This window comes from Phascolarctos cinereus, unplaced genomic scaffold, assembly GCF_003287225.1.
Source record: "Phascolarctos cinereus isolate Bilbo 61053 unplaced genomic scaffold, phaCin_HiC Scaffold_5;HRSCAF=322, whole genome shotgun sequence".
Lineage (NCBI taxonomy): Eukaryota > Metazoa > Chordata > Mammalia > Diprotodontia > Phascolarctidae > Phascolarctos > Phascolarctos cinereus.
The window spans coordinates 45,294,006-45,310,465 of NW_027555958.1; positions in this window are offsets into that span (position 1 = coordinate 45,294,006).

A 16,460-nucleotide genomic window follows, 5' to 3' on the forward strand; every position below is an offset into this window, starting at 1 on the left:
GTGAGGAAAGAGGAGAAAGACCTGACTGAGAAATTCTGAATTGGAAGGGAAGAGAGACAGATGATTCCGTTAGGTTTTTTGAATTCCTGAATAACTCTGGACCAGTGTGGTCCAGCAGGTGATGGGGGAGCCACCTCCTCCACGTAGATCTCTGTTACCCTAGCCAAAATCCATAGCCTTCCTATGGATTAACTAACATCACAAAACATTATTGAACTCATACTCTGTGTTAGGCCCTGTGTGAAGTGCAGGAGATGCACAAAGAATCAAACAACCCCTATTCACTAGGGAACTTGGCTTGTACCTATCCTGGGATCATAGGATTGTAAGCTGGAAACCTGTTGAGACTGAGCAAGGATTCCAACCCAAATCCCCTGACTCTAAATCTCAGGTTTTCACTACCCCAGCACTTCCTTGCCTCTTTCACCTTCTCCTTTCTATTATATTTCTTCAGATATTTACTAGCTTAAATTAGTAATCCCTTGACCACAGAGACCATATTATTCATCTTTGGATTCCTAACAACACCTGGATAATTCTTGTCATAGAGTAGGCTTAATACATGTTTTGAATTGAAGTTAAACTAATTGACTTGGTCTGACTTGAGCTAAATTGAATAGAGGGAAGAGGGGGAGTAGCAAGAGGATAAGAACTTGGGGTAAGGAAAATCTATGGCAGAGAAAAGAGAATGGAGCTGATCAAATACATTGTCAGCAAAGGGAGCAGAGAGTGGAAGGTCATGGTCATTTCCTCCAACAACCTCTGGCTAAAGGAAGGGAGGGAAGGGAAGCATTATGGTGGAGCAGAGAAGGCTGGGTAAAATGTTAGCTCTGCCACTAACTTGCTTGTGACCATGGGCAAGTGACTTAAATTCCCAGTTTCCTCATCTGTAAAAGGAGAATAGGAAGAATAATCTTTTCACTACCTCTTCGCAGGGTTGTTGATTGTAAATGGTATAGAAATGTGAGATGCTGTTATTATTAAGTATTGAATTGATTTCCTTGTGGCTTCAGTTGTGTCCTTCCATCCTGGCTTCCCCAGCTGAAAAGTTCCTCCCCAAAGAGGGTGAGAGGTAGGGCTCAGGCATGGGAAGGAGAGGTCTCCAGGCCGAACGGGGCCTGGCTCATAGTGGGGGCTTAATAAAGACTTGTTGATTGGTTTATTCTGGACCACCCACAGGAAAAATTTTACTTTTGCCCTCCAAACAGGAGACGTCAGCTCCCGTAGGTGCCACATTTCCTTTAATCTCCCACACTGTATTGGGAGATATTCCTAAAGTTTAATCTTTCTCCTTCTTGTTGAAGGTTAATCCACTTTGCTCTCAGGTAGCAACATAGATTAAATTCCTCTCAAAATTACTTCTACTTCTTTTCATTTACTTAAGAAGAAAACAAGAGTCGAGGAGGCAGAATTACAGTGTGGAAAGGGACCAAGACCTCCCAGCTTCCCAGATCAGTGACCCCAGAAGAAGGAGTATGTATTGGGGAGGGGAATCAAGAACAGGGAACTCTCCTCAAACCAAAGAGAGGGAGTGTTTGTGGTCTCACTAGGACCTCTCACCACAATCCACCTCCCTAGCAGTGGTGTTACTCGGGGCTGGACTCTAGCACCACTTAGGCCCCCTCCTCAAACTTCTGGGGACCCCACAAGAATATAAATGCATGCTATACACTCCTGGAAATGGAGCTGGGATGATAAATTCCCTTACTATTCCAAATCCCAGGGCAAAGCCATCTATACTATTTAAAGAAATAAAATGTAACACCGAAAAGGAAAGCTATCTACTCAATGGCATTACTCCAGAACTCCATCTCAGGAGAGATTAGACTGAGTAGGGGAGAGAGATGAGTGGAGGAGAGGCCTTGGAAGCCAAAGCCAAGAGGCCTTAACTCACAGAGCTATTCCTGTCCAGTCCTTTGCTAATCATTTCATGTAAGGAGAAGGGAATAGATAGAAACTTGTTGTCAACTTGGACTCCTGAGACCAGTTTATTACCTGAGCATCTCCAAGTGAGGGTGGGAGGGGGGTGGTGGAAAGAGTTGCAGGGAAAGTTGTTTAATCTCTAAGCCTTCAGGGTGAGGAACCTGCCTTCTCCAGGCCTTCTAGGTCCTCGGGTTCAGCCTTTTGCCTGAGTCCAAGTTTTACAGAACAAATCATTTTATTAAGGGGATTTGTTCTGTGAAGTTTGGATTCAGTCAAAAGGTCACACTTGAGGACCTAGAGGGTTACATGTGGCCTTGAGGCCACAGGTCCCCCACCTCTGGTTACGTCATTACCCCTCTCGCCTCCTACTGGTCCTCAAATTCCTTGTTAGGTGATTTTGCAGCTGACCATTCTCTCCCTTGATGAGTCAAGCGGCCAGTAAACAAGTTCTTGGAAATGTATGGCTGACAGCCCAGCCATGATATCTTTAGTCCCCTAGACAGCTGGATGGAAGGAAGATTCCAGGGGGCGGGGGAGAGACCTAGGGGTCATGAGAACTGTGCTCCTCTCACCTGGTTGTTGAAGCCGAAAAGCTACTCTGATGTCTCTTGTTCCATCTAAATTCTAATCACTCACACAGCCATGTTCCCTTTTCCTGGTTCTCCTCTCCTTATATCTGATTCCATTCACACTAATCTTTACTATCCTACCACCCTTTAGCCCCTTGATCCTCAGTTCCCACAATCCACGCTTTCTAGGCCACATCCAACCCCCCAATTGTGAGGGGAAGGTACAGTGAGTTTAAGGGGAAAGAGCTGAGAATAAATCTGACCACAGCCCCATCTGGTCCTTCTAGAGTCAGCACATCCCTAATCAGTGGTGATAAGAGCCTTTGTCTCATCAGTTTCTGTTCCCTGCTCTATCCTGGAGAAGTGCCTCTAGGCTCTCCTGCACCCCACTGCCTCCCCAAATCCCACTGTATGCACGGAGCAAGGGAGAGGGGATAATTGTGGCAGAGATTGTGAATACTAAGCATTGGTGTTCATTGAGCTGTGGGAAGTAGAGGAAAGGTCACTGGAGGGACAAAAGGTTGGAAATAACGACGAAGTGGGACCTAGCTTTCGGAAAAACAATATCACCTGCCAAGTGGTGGGGTGGATTGGAGGCAGTTCCCAGTATCACTTGTCCTTTTGTCTTTGAAGAAAATCTGGGCATGGAAGCTGTATGATTACACTGATTTCTAGCTTGGGACTTTATTCTCTTTCCCCCACCAAACCAGGCATCATGGCTCCTCACCTGCCCTCTTTTTCTATTGGTTCCTAGGGTTTCAGGTGGAGGACAGGAGCCAGAGATAGAATCACTGGTTTTACAATTACAAACTCCTTCTAACTCTAAATCACCTATTTTGATCTGATATCTTTCAGATTTTTAAAAAACAAACTACTATGTGCCAGGCATTAGGCTAAATGTTTCACAAACGCAATCTCATTGTATCCACACAACAACCCTGAGAGGTAGGTGCTGTTATTATCCTCATTTCACAGATGAAGCAACTGAGACAGACAGAATTTGCCCAGAGTAGCACAGCTAGCTAGTAAATGTCTGAGGCCAGATTTGAACTTAGGTCTTCTTGATTCCAGGCCACACTGTATCACCCAGCTGCCCAGATGAGGAAACCAAAGCTAAGAGAGAAGACGTGAGTTTAGTCCCCTGAGTTCCAACCTAGTTGTCTTTCCATTATGGTCTTCTGAAGTGTGGTACATGACATTTTCCACTCCTTCTTTGGTGATGGAGCCCCTGCTTCTTCTGCCTCTCCCAGATCATCTCCCTTTCACTTATATTGGTCAGGAAACAAACAAGTTCTTGGCAGTAGCTAATTGCGTATCTGGCCAGGGTGTATCCAGCTTCACTGGATGAAGGAAAGGCATATCAGGAACAACTGTCCTCACCAAACAACTGAAGTCACCACCAATTGCATTTTGGATATCTCCAGCTGGATATCCTATAGACACCTCAAATTCAAAGCATCTAATACAGACCTCATTTTATTTCCCCGCAAACCTTCCCCTCCACTAAACTCCCCTCTTACTGAAAAGGACACCTTCATTACAACCAAGAATCACTTGCCCAGCAAAACTGAGTATAATACTTCAGGGGAAAAAATGGTCATTCAGTGAAATAGAGGACTTTCAAGCATTCTTGATGAAAAGACCAGAGCTGAATAGAAAATTTGACTTTCAAACACAAGACTCAAGTGGAACATGAAGAGATAAGCAGGAAAGAGAAATCGTAAGAGATTTATTAAGGTTGAACTGTTTACATTCCTGCATGGAAAGATGATATTTATAACTCATGAGACCTTTGTCAGTATTAGGGTAGTTGGAGGAAAAAAATTATATGTATGTATTGATAGATAGATAGATAGATAGATAGATAGATAGATAGAGGGCACAGGGTGAGTTGAAGATTAAGGGGTGATATCTGGAGAACAAAATTAAGGGATGAGAGAGGATTATATTTGGAGAAGAAGAAAGGGAGAGGTAGAATGGGGTAAATTATCTCACAAAAAAAACAGAAAAGAAAAGTCTCTTACAGGGGAGGGAAAACGGGGGAAGGTGAGAGGGAATGAGTGAATCTTATTCTCATAGGATTTGGCTTAAGGAGGGAATAACATACACATTCAATTGGGTAAGGAAATCTGTCTTACCCTATGGAAAATAGGGGGAGAAGGGGACAAGAGAGCAGGGGGATGATAGAGAAGAGGGCAGATTGGGAGAGGGGTAATCAGAAGCAAATACTTCTGAGGAGGGACAGGGTCAAAAGAAAGAATAGAATAAATGGGAGGGCAGGATAGGATTAAGGGAAATAAAGTTAGTTTTTTACAACATGTCTACTATGGAAGTGTTTTGCATAACTGCACATGTATAACCTATATTGAGTTGCTTGCCTTTTTAATGAGGGTGGGTGGGGAGGGAGGAAGGCAGAAGATTTGAAACCTAAAGTTTTAAAAACATATATTTAAAAAAATGTTTTCAAATGCTACTGGGAAATAAGAAATACAGGAAATGGGGTACAGAAGTCTGTCCTGCCCTACAGGAAAATAGAAGGGGAAGGGGATAAGAGAAGAGGGGAAGAGATAGAAGAGAGGACAGACTAGGGGACGGGATATTCAGAATGCATGCCAACTTGGGGTGGGGGAAGGGGTGAGATGGGGTGAAAATTTGGAACTCAAAATCTTGTGGAAGTAAATATTGAAAACTGAAAATAAATAAATTTATACTAAAAAAAACACAAAATAAAGAGAAAAAGAAAAGGACACCATCATTCTCACAATTGCCCAGGCTCCCAACTTTATTGTCATCCTCAATTCCTTACCCTTGCCCCTGAATGTCCATCCCAATACCAAATGCTACAGTTTCTATCTTCATAGCATCTCTCATATATGTCCTCTTTTTTCTCCTTTCATTCAGGCTACCCAAATATAGGTCCTCATCAACTGTCCCCTGGACTATTACAATCACCTTCTAACTGATCTCTTTATGTTAAATCTCTACCCACTCCAATCCATCCTCAACTTAGCTGCCAAGGGTGATTTTTCTTTTTTTTTTTATTGACTTATTTTGATTTATCAATAATCACTTCCATATGGTTTTGAGTTTAAAACTTTTCTCCCCCTTCCTCCCCACCACCTTCCCCAAGACAGCGCATAATCTGATATAGGCTATACATTTATATTCCTATTAAACATATTGTCACATTAGTGGTGTTGTAAGTAAAAATTAAAACCAATAGGAGGAACCATCAGAAAGAGGAAACAAAACTCAACAGAAGAGAAAAAAATAGCAGTTCAGCTTTCATAGTTCTTTCTTTGGATGTGGATAGCATTTTCCATCACGAGGCCTCTGGAGATGTCTTAGATCCTTGTATTGCTGGGAAGGGTTAAGTTTATCAATATTAGTCATCACACAATGTGGCTGTTATTGTGTACGGTGTTCTCTTGGTTCTGTTCACTTCACTCAGCATCAGACCATACAAGTCTTTCCAGGTTTTTCTGAAGTCAGCCTGTTCATCATTTCTTATAGCACAATAGTATTCCATTACATTCATATACCACAACTTGCTCAGCCATTCCTCAATTGATGGGCATCCTCTCAATTTCCAACTCTTTGCCACCACAAAAAGAGCTGTTATGAATATTTTTGTACATGTGGGTCCTTTTCCCATTTCTATGATCTCTTTGGGATATAGCCCTAGAAGTGCTATTAATAGTTGGGTATGCACATTTTTATAGCCCTTAGGGCATAGTTCCAAATTGTTTTTCAAAATGGTTGAATCGTTTCACAACTCCACCAACAATGCATTAGTGTTCCAATTTTCCCACATCTTCTCCAACATTTATCATTTTCCGGTTTTGCCATGTTGGCCAATCTAATAGCTGTGATGTGGTACCTCAGGGTTGTTATGATTTGCATTTCTCTAATCAATAATGATTTAGAGCATTTTTTCATATGACTGTAGATGGCTTTAATTTCTTCATCTGAGAACTGTCTGTTCATATCCTTTGACCATTTATCAATTGGGGAATGACTTTTATTCTTACAAATTTGACTTAATTCTCTATATATTTTAGAAATGAGGCCGCCAAGGGTGATTTTTCTAAAGTATAGGTCTGACCATGGCAGTCCCTTGCTCAAAGACCTCCAGTGTTTCCCTACTACATCCAGAATCAAATATAAACTCATTTATCATCTAAAACTCTCCATAATCTTTGTAGTTAGCACAGTGCCTGGCATGTAGTAATCAACAAACATTTGTTGACTGATAGTTGATTGAATCCATCTGACCTCTGACAGTCCAGTTCCCCCACTTCCTGCTTCTTTATTTCCCAGGTCCTCTCCCATAAATTCTGTAAGAACCCTTTTCCACTCTAGTCTCTCCCCATCATTTCTTTAAGTAGTGGGGAAAGGGAGTAGAGAGGAAAATTTTCACTATAATTCCCTTGTGTATTCTGATTTTAGCTGATGGGCTAGAGTGCGGATCCAAAAATCCCCCAGAGAAATAGGACTGAGTGCCACAGAACTAGAGCAAGATACATGGAAAAGAGAGACTGAGAGAGAATGAGACTACAGCAGAGATGGATTTACCCGTCTCCCAATCTAGGTCAGCTCAGTCTCTGTCAAACCCTCCCCGATAAGTCTGAACAAGTGTGGGGCAAGTAGTACGAGATTGAGGAGACCCAGACCAGGGTCCATAGCCAAGTAGGGAAGAGGTGAGGAGTCTATAATTAACCAAGTTTCACAGGAAGTACAGGTCATTTGGGGGCTAAGACTAGGACTTCAATTGGCTAGGGCTGCAAGTTGAAATTTATATAGCAAAAGTTAATAAAGACTTTCATGTACATTGTCCCATTTTTTTTTAATGGAAAGGAAGGCTGGTTAGTGTCAATCATTAAATTTTCAGTGTAAGTATTTATACCTTGCAAATTGGCAAATGCTACAAATCAGAGCTGAATTTATTGTTTTCCTAATTGTCTAAAGACTCTAAACTTAAGAAATTACACTTTAAAAGTTTGGGGGGGGGGAAGCTTGTTGTTAAATATTTACCAGCACAGTATTTTATTACTGTATCAATTATTTTATATTAATTCCTAATAAACCAACACCTCTCATGGTGTTTGTTGTACTTCATTCTTGAAGAGGACCAAAGTAACAGCACTATGCTGGAGTCAAGGTACAGTGTGTCCAGCTACGGCTTGATCAGACCAGTAGGAGCTCAGAAGGCTTTAGCACAGGTCAGGCACGAATAGTTTCCCTGAGTGGTACCTTCACCTATAACAATGATAATATACCATTCAGGGAGACCTTCCAATTCAGCCAGAGAGACTGACAAAGCACACGATATTTCTTACCATTAATCTATCATCTCTCTGTTGAGAGGAAAGAAGCGTATTCCAACATCAATCATCAGACATGAATACTAATCTTTGCATTTGATTCAATTTCTTTTGTCCTTTAATGTACTCTTCAATGACATTTTAGCCATTGTATATATACTGTTCTGACTCTTTCCTCTCTCTGCATAAATCCATTTGAATCTCATATTTCTCAGAATTCTTCATGCTTCCTCAATAACATTCCTTTACATTCATATACAGCAATTTGTTTCTACAAAATTGATATGTATCTCCTGTTTCCAGCTATTAGCTATGATTAAAAAGAGTTTCTACTTGTATTTTTGGTATGTATAGTATATATATTTTTTTAATCTGCCATCTTGGGATATGAACAATTCAATCACTTTTCTCACGTAATTCCAGATTAATGGTTGGGCCAATAACTGACAGTGTAGGCCAAGTTCCCTCGTTTTTTATCATCTTTGCACAGGTACAACTAAACCCAAAGCTTCTTGACTCCAAGCTTATTACACTAGCTAGTAAACTAAGCTGCCTCTTGACACCGTGGTAGGTGATTAATTCACCACCTATATGTTTCCCACTAAGTTTCTGTCACTTTAACCACCTATCAGTCATAGCTCTCTGGCAGAGATAATCAGAACCACAGAAGCATTTAATTACTAGGGCAACTCCACACCTCTCTGCCTTCTGCTTCCTCTTCAAACAAAAATAAGAAAGCTGCATCAGATGGTGGTTAGAATCCTTTCTAGCTCTGGTTTTTATGATACTATTATTTTATGACTCCCTCCACCCTGGGGCAGTACCTTTTTTCCCAAGGTGACTAAATCTCTAGCAATGTTCAGAGCATAATAGGAAGGTGAGGAACAAAAAGGTGGAGTCATCTGGGCCCTTCTGCTTACTATAACTACCCAGAGATATTTTCTCCTGTATTTTCCATGGTAGAAGGAATTTCCCCTTACTTCTGGGAAAATTTCTCTAAGGTCCAATCTCCTTGCTTTCTGCTTCAATTCAGCCCATTGTACCCTGGGTAGGAAGGGGAAGTGATGGAAGGAAGAGCCAGATATTTTCTCTTCCCCTCCTCCATTATTCAGAAAGGGAAATCAAGTCATAAGGATAGGTTCTTGGTGGGGTGAGCAGATATGGTTCCCATTAGGAGGGAATAGAGTTTAAGAATAGGGAACATCCTCTGGGTCAAAGAAGAGGCAGTAATCATGGCACTACCAACTGAGTCAGTCAAAAAAATATTTATTAAGCTCTTCCTTTGTACCAGGCACTCTGCTAAGTGCTAGAGGTACAAAGAAAGACAAAAGTCAGTCCTTGTTTTTAAAAAGTTCATGACCAAGGCCTCTGCTCACATATCACCTTCCTAGGGGCAGCAAATTTTAAGTGTGATGTTAACAATGCCTAGATGCCCACCCAAAGCCTAGGTTCCTCAAAAGATTCTGAGTTAAGTTTTTCAGATTCTGGATATCCAGTTGATTGAAGAGAAGGATAAAATGATCATTTCAATATCTCTCCATTTAATGCCCACTCCCGAGAGAAAAAAACCTTTCTCCCTTGTAGAGAGGTAAACTCAGATACAGCAGAAATTAAAGGGAGACACCTCTAGGGTGTTACTGGAAAGCTTGGGCTCTACTCCCAGTTCTGGGGTCTCAGAGAGGTATTAAAGGGAGATCACTTAGTTGGGGAGAGGTTAGTGAAGGAAAGGTCAGGCCCAGTCTGGCCAGATTTACCTGGCTGGGCTATTCTTGTCTAATTCATTTATAAATGCTCCACAATTCCCCCCTTCCTCTAGCTAAGTAAGTTACGTAAAAAGAAATGGAAAATACTCCATCATCCTCTCCATCATCTCCTCGCCCCTCATCCTCCCCCAACAACTGCTTCCCAACCGTAACATCAAATCCTGGTCACTTACTGACCTATTTCTTTGTAGTTGGGGAATAAATTGTTTGACCCCTAGGTCTTAGAGAATTTGGGGTACATGGCTCTTCCTAAGGGATACCTTTGGTCTTTTCGGAGGCATAGAATTACTAACCACCTATACCTGCTCTTTCCTCAGATGGTCAGCTAACAAGTTCTTAGAGAAGATGCCTGACTCTGGTTATCTTTAGTTGTCATGGATCTTTAAAGGGGGAGAGACTGCCTAAAACAGGGGTGGGGAACCTTTGGCCTCAAGACCACACATGGCCCTCAAGGTCCTCAAGTCTAGCCTTTGGACTGAATCCAAACGTCATAAACAAATCCCCTTAATAAAAGGATTTGTTCACGAACAAAGCCTCACTTGAGGACCTAGAGGATCACATTCGGGCTCAAGGATGAAGGTTCCAAACCCATGGCCTAAAATGTCCTCTGGTGACTCCATGAGAGCGACCAAATAACCCCTCCCATTTGGCCTCTGACCCTCCCTGACCCTCCCGGTCCTAAACCTCCTGTTCCCTCATTTTCCTGACCCCTGAATTCTTGTCTCACCCCAGTCATCTAAATTCAGTGTAGTATAGTGGGAAGAACGCTGGTCTTGCAGTGAGGAGAGATGGGTCCAAATTCTGACTCTTACTAAATGGGTGACCATTTTATTTCTCAGAACCTCATATAACTATAAATAACTATAGCCTCAAATAACTACAAAATGAGTATTATAAAAATAATACATTCAGTATCTACCTCACAAAATTGTTGTGAGAAGCAAATCATATAATATATGTAAAGTACCTTCTAAGCCTTAAAATGAGGCAATTAGGTGATTCAATGGATAGAGTGCTGGGCCTGGAGTCAGGAAGATCAGAGTTCAAATTCAGCCCCAGATACTTACTACTAGCTGTGGGGTCCTGGGCAAGTCACTTAACTTTGTTTGCCTTAGTTTCCTCATCTGTAAAATGTCCTGGAGAAGGAAATGGCAAATTACTCTAGTATTTTTGCCAAGAAAACCCCCAAATGGGATCACAAAGAGTCAGACACGACAGAACGGCCCCCAAAAGTTGGCATTTAGAACTCTTCTCAAATAAGCCCCCAAACTCTTTTTCTAATCTCATGATAAATTACTTCTCTTCACACACTATTGTCCCGCCAAACTGCCCTTCTTACGGATCCTCACTCCAGGCACTGAATGTCACTCGTCTGTGCTTTGGCATTGACTGGCTAAACCCCATGAACGGAATCCACTCCCTTCTCTTGAAGAATCCCTGATTTCCATCCAAACTTAACTTAAATGCTACCTGGTACATGGAGCCTTTTATGATTCCTTCCAGTGACAAAGGCTTTCCTCCCCCAAATTTTCTTGCTCTTTTATATATATATGTGTATGTATGTATGTGTGTATGTGTATATATATATATATATATGTATATGTATATGCATGTGTATATATGTATATGTATGTGTGTATAGATATATACATACATGTGTATGCACACACCTATGAATGTGCACATATATGTGTGTATGTATGTACATAAATATGTTGCCCCTGCATAATTTGTCTTTTGTATTCCTCTGTGCCTAGCATGGTGCCTACTATGGAGCAGGTGCTATCAAAGATCTAAAAAGATCTTGAGAGGCTAGAAGGTTGAGCTGACAATAACTTAATAAAAATAATAACTAATAAATTAATAAAAATAAGTGAGCTATTTTCAAAATATCAATTGTGCAAGTGCCAAATGGTTAGGCAACAATTCGTTTAAAAACAAATAAACAAACTGGGGGTTACCAGGGAATTGCAAACTCAGTGTGTGTGATTTGGCCACAATACCACCACCACCAACAAAAACACATCTTATTTGATCCTAGGCTAGTATTAATAACAGTATATATAACAATATTGTGATACTACACATAATAATATCATTGTCTAATAGATAATGTTATTATATAGAGTAAAAATATAATAACATTAATTAATAGAAGTATAGTACACCAAATGAGTAATAGTTCTATTATGCTCAGCCCTGGTCATACCACATGTGGAAGGAATACTAGGTCCATCTGGGGGTGTCACATTTGAGGAAGGATACTGACAAGCTGGAAAGGATCCAGAAAAAGGCAGCATGGTAAGGGCACTCAAAAATTATACTATGAGGAATCATGGAAGGAGAAAAGGATATTTAGCCTGAAGAATACTGGAGGCAAGGTGCGGGTAGAGGGTCAAGCTATCAAGCATTTGAATGTCTGTCATGGAGAACAGAGGTGTCAAAGACAGCATCTGCACTGTTGTGCCAGATTAGAACCTAAGTGGGAAATATTTAACAAAATAAATAAAAATACAATAAAACATAGATAATGTTGCATTTTAAAACTAAGTCAATATGCAGCTTGCAGGGATCTTTCCATGGGGATTGTCTATTTGAGTTTGGCACCACTGATTTAAAAGGTAAATTAGATTTGTTTGGCTGAACAGAAGAGAATAGAACCAGGAGCAGTGGGTAAAAGCTGCTGAGAGGCCGATATTGGCTCCATATAAGGACAGATTTCCTAACGATAAAAGCTGTCCAAAAATGGCAGGCTACTTGTGAGACAGGGTGATCGCAGTGGAAGATCACTGAAGCTGAAGCCATAAGACCTGAGTTTGAATCCTGACTACGACACTTACTGGCTGGGTGACCTTGGGGAAGTCACTTAACTGCACTGGGCCTCAGTTTCCTCATTTGTAGAGTGAGGGGATTGGACTAGAGGGCCAGGAAGGTCCCTTCTAGTTTTTGATCCACGATCCTATGAACCTCAGGTGACGAATACTTTATCACTGGCTGTGGCTGCTGGAGATGTTATAGAGATTCCTGTTTAGGCATAGGCTGGGTTTGGTGATCTGAGGTCTCCTCCAGCTCTGAGGTGTTTATTATCCTAAGGTCGTATATCATGAGATCTTATGTCTCTCCTTTAGATTCTTTGTGCAGAAACTGAAGGAAAATGGATGAAAATGTCATTGAAAGTATATTCAACCAGATTAACATCAGTGATTATAGTTTCTTGGAAAACTTTAGGAGGTTGGCTGGCCTTTTGTATGACTTTGAAGAACCAGATTACCTGCCAATTGGCATTGGGGCAGTTATATGCCATAATTATTTGTCCCTTAGTTATTGAGATCAACAACATTTGTTAAGTACCTTCCAGGAACTGGACCTGTGATTTCACTAGCATACGGAACTCCCTCTATCCCTGCAGGCTGGCATTTTCTCAGCAATTTATGGTCTTAGAACTGCCTAGGACATTGAGAGACTAAGTGACTGGCCCAGAGTCAGACTGACAATGTCAGAGGCTGGACATAAATCCAGGTCTTTTGTCTTCAATTGTTGAGGGCCGATCTTAAGAGTCTGATAAGGGTTTAAGATCCAAGGCAGAGTATGACCTCTGCCCAGGCTTTTACCCAAAAGGGCTCAATGATTAAGTGGTACGGCTCTCCAATCCCTTCCTGATTAGGAGGTCCCTGAGACATTCCTTCTCACTCTTTGAATCTTAGATTTACACATTCACTCCTCTATGCAGGTGGCGCCAAGGCTCCTGGGAAAACCTTGAAATATACAACCCAATCTAGGAACCCTGATAACGAGGAAATTCATGTTGTCACATCCTCAGCAGATGTTTTGGGGAGTATCTCACGGGGAGGACTCTTTGAAGTTAGGCTAGATTTTCTCTATATATCCTGTATCCTCAGATGAATAAACTGAGTCAGTAATGCTGCTCTGCCTGGCCCATGTCACAAGTTATTTCACGCCTCTCCGTTCGGTGTACAATCTGGTTGCGGGCAACTTTCAAGGCCAGCTATCTATCCATTACACCACATCACCACCATACATACAAGTGTACGCACTAAGCTAGGCACTGGGAATAAGGGCAAAAATGAAACAGTCCCTGCCCTCAAGAAGCTTACATTCTATCCAGAAAAAACATGCATTCAATCCAATCCAATCAACATTTATTAAGTGCCTACTTTGTGCCAGGTACTGCGCCCACCATCAGTTGAAATCAGACTGGACAACTGAAGCAAGAAAGTTGTTGTTGTTTAATCAGACCTGTGATTATATTGGCATTGGAAATCTCCAGTGAGGAAACCCCCTGTACAGATGAAGATGGGCATATACTCAACAATTTGGAATCTTAGAGAAGTGACTGGTACCACAGCCATACAGCCAGAGGAAGGACCTGAACCCAAGTCTTCTTGACTAAAGAGGTCTCTTTTATCTACCATACCCCGTGTTGTCTCTATACACAAACAAATGTATTTAAAATTCATTCAAAGTAATTTTCTGGAGGATGCACTAGCAGCTTCCGGGATCAGGGAAGACGTCATGGAGGAGGTGGCATTAGAGCTGAGCTTTGAAAGAAACAAAGAATTGTAGATGACAGTGGTAAGGAGGCAAGGGGAGCAGCTGATGTGTGTGACTATACCATGGGGTGCTTAGAGGAGAGTAATGAGCCTGGAAAGGTGAGCTGGAGCCAATTAATGACCTGCCATAGAGGAGTCTGCATTTGATTCTAGAGAGAATGGTGAGCCAACAGTTTACTGGGCAGAAGAATCTGATCAGACCTACGCTCAAGAAATATCCTTTTGGAATCTTGTGAAGGATCAATGGGAAAGGAAGAGATTTGAACCCCAGACCACTCAGGAGACTGCTGAAGCAGACTGCAAGGCAGGACGTAGGACCAGAACTACCACTCTTTCTTTTATTCTCCTTTCCCCAGGTCCGTAGGGGTGGACGACCTGAGGAATCATAGCAATAGAATGGCACATTACCTAGCAGACCCCTAGCTCCACCACCATCTTCTCCCTTTCTGCCTCCTTAGGCTTCTCTTTTCCAGGATGGACACCTTCAAGGGGAACCCAAGGAAGTCCTGGGAGGAGCCCAGGCTCTTCCATGTTCCCCAATTACCTATCAGACAGGAGCAGGAAGGAAATGTCTCCAGTGCAGATCCAGATATGTTGTAGTTGCTGGGAAACGGGAAAGAGACCAGGTTGCTCAGAGTAGACTCACTACCTTTGTCTGCCCTTTGATTTCTCCTTGAGTACCTTGCCCAGGAGCTCAGAAAATCTTTGTCGCCTGGAAGAACTAGGTCATACACTGAGGACAGCTATGGGAAATCTGAGTGAGATGCTGCTCCCCCACCCTTCATCCCTGTTCGTTTGCCCCCTGCCCAATCCCATGGTATCTACCTCACAGAGTTGTTTGTGAGGATCGAATGAAATCATATCTGCAAAAGCACTTAGCACTGTGCTTGGCACACAGTAGGTGCTATATAAATGCCTATTCCCTTCCCTTCCCCTGCAGGAGAGAGAAATAAGTGCAAAAAAGACCCAGAGGAATGTGGTAATCACAAAAGCTCTGAGTCCTAATCCCAACTGCCCACTGACTCCCGAGTGTACAGTTTTGGTTCCTGTTTCCTTCTTCAGTTCCTCTCTCTTCCCACTCCACACCCACTTTTGTGCCTGCCCTGTGGGGTTTTTCGGAACCCCACAATAAGGATCTTGCTACCCCCTCGCATCCAGTCTCAACCCTCCTGATCCTGAGTCATAGAAATCACCTCCTCTCCCCCATCTCTACCTCACCAGTGAGCCCAAAATTTATTATTGTATATTATTTACTTGTTTATTTTTACTTATTATTTATGTGTATTATTATTGTGCACTATTTGATACACAAGTCTGCCTGTCTCTGTCGCCCAGGGCGAAGTTAGGACTCAGTCCTAATAAGATTGGTGGAATCTCTAAGGGTCTCCCTCGTCTCTGTCACTCTCCCCCAAACTCCCTTTTCAGGATTTGTAGACTCAATGGGATTTCTATTTTATCTCTATTTCCGTATCTGTTTCTGTTGCCATCCCCGGGCTGGTCACGCTATGAGCCCGTGGCTGCTGCATGTCCAGTTGTCCCAACCAATAAAATAACCTGGGTCTCCCTCATTAGCCAATCAAGGCTTTGAGGAAATGACTCACCCCGGGATGGGGTGGGGGAGAGAGCCGCGGGCGAGAGCATCTCTAGCGGCTGTCTATGTGAGTACCCCTTGCTACCCCTCCCCCATCACAAAAGGCACTTACAGGGAACAGGTGAAAGGAAGGGGTGCAGGGATGAAAAGATAGGAAGTAACTAAGCTAGTCTTCTTCGCCTCTCACCTCCATTATCGAGAGAACAACACACACAGGGAAACACTTAGGCCAGGGGAAAACCTTGAATCGAGGTTCCCCAGGGATGTGAGACCAAAGGTCTCTGTTATTAGCACCTGCCCTTTCCTTCTCTCCTCCCCCAAAGAACAACAGCTATTTCTTCTAAACAAGAATGAAACCAAAGGCAAGTATGGGAAAGGGAAGGCTGGCTTTGCCTCTTCCTGTAAACAGTCAACAAGCAGATTCTCCTGGGGAAAGGAGGGTCCAAGGGCTAGTGTCCTTGCTTCGTTTTCTTTCTCTGAACATGTTTTTGCATGTATGTTCAAAATAATGTTCCAATGGGTGGGTGGATAGGGTAGAGATATGTATCTGAGTCTGGTGGAAGGCAGGAAGTAGGGACAGGAAGGATTAAGATGGACTATCTCACTATATAGTTGGACAGTGATGGGGACCTAACCAATGATCATCCCAGCTAGGACAAGGTTCCAGTTATATGCCTCCTCCCTCCCACCTCCTTTTTCTGAAATACAAAAGGCAAATA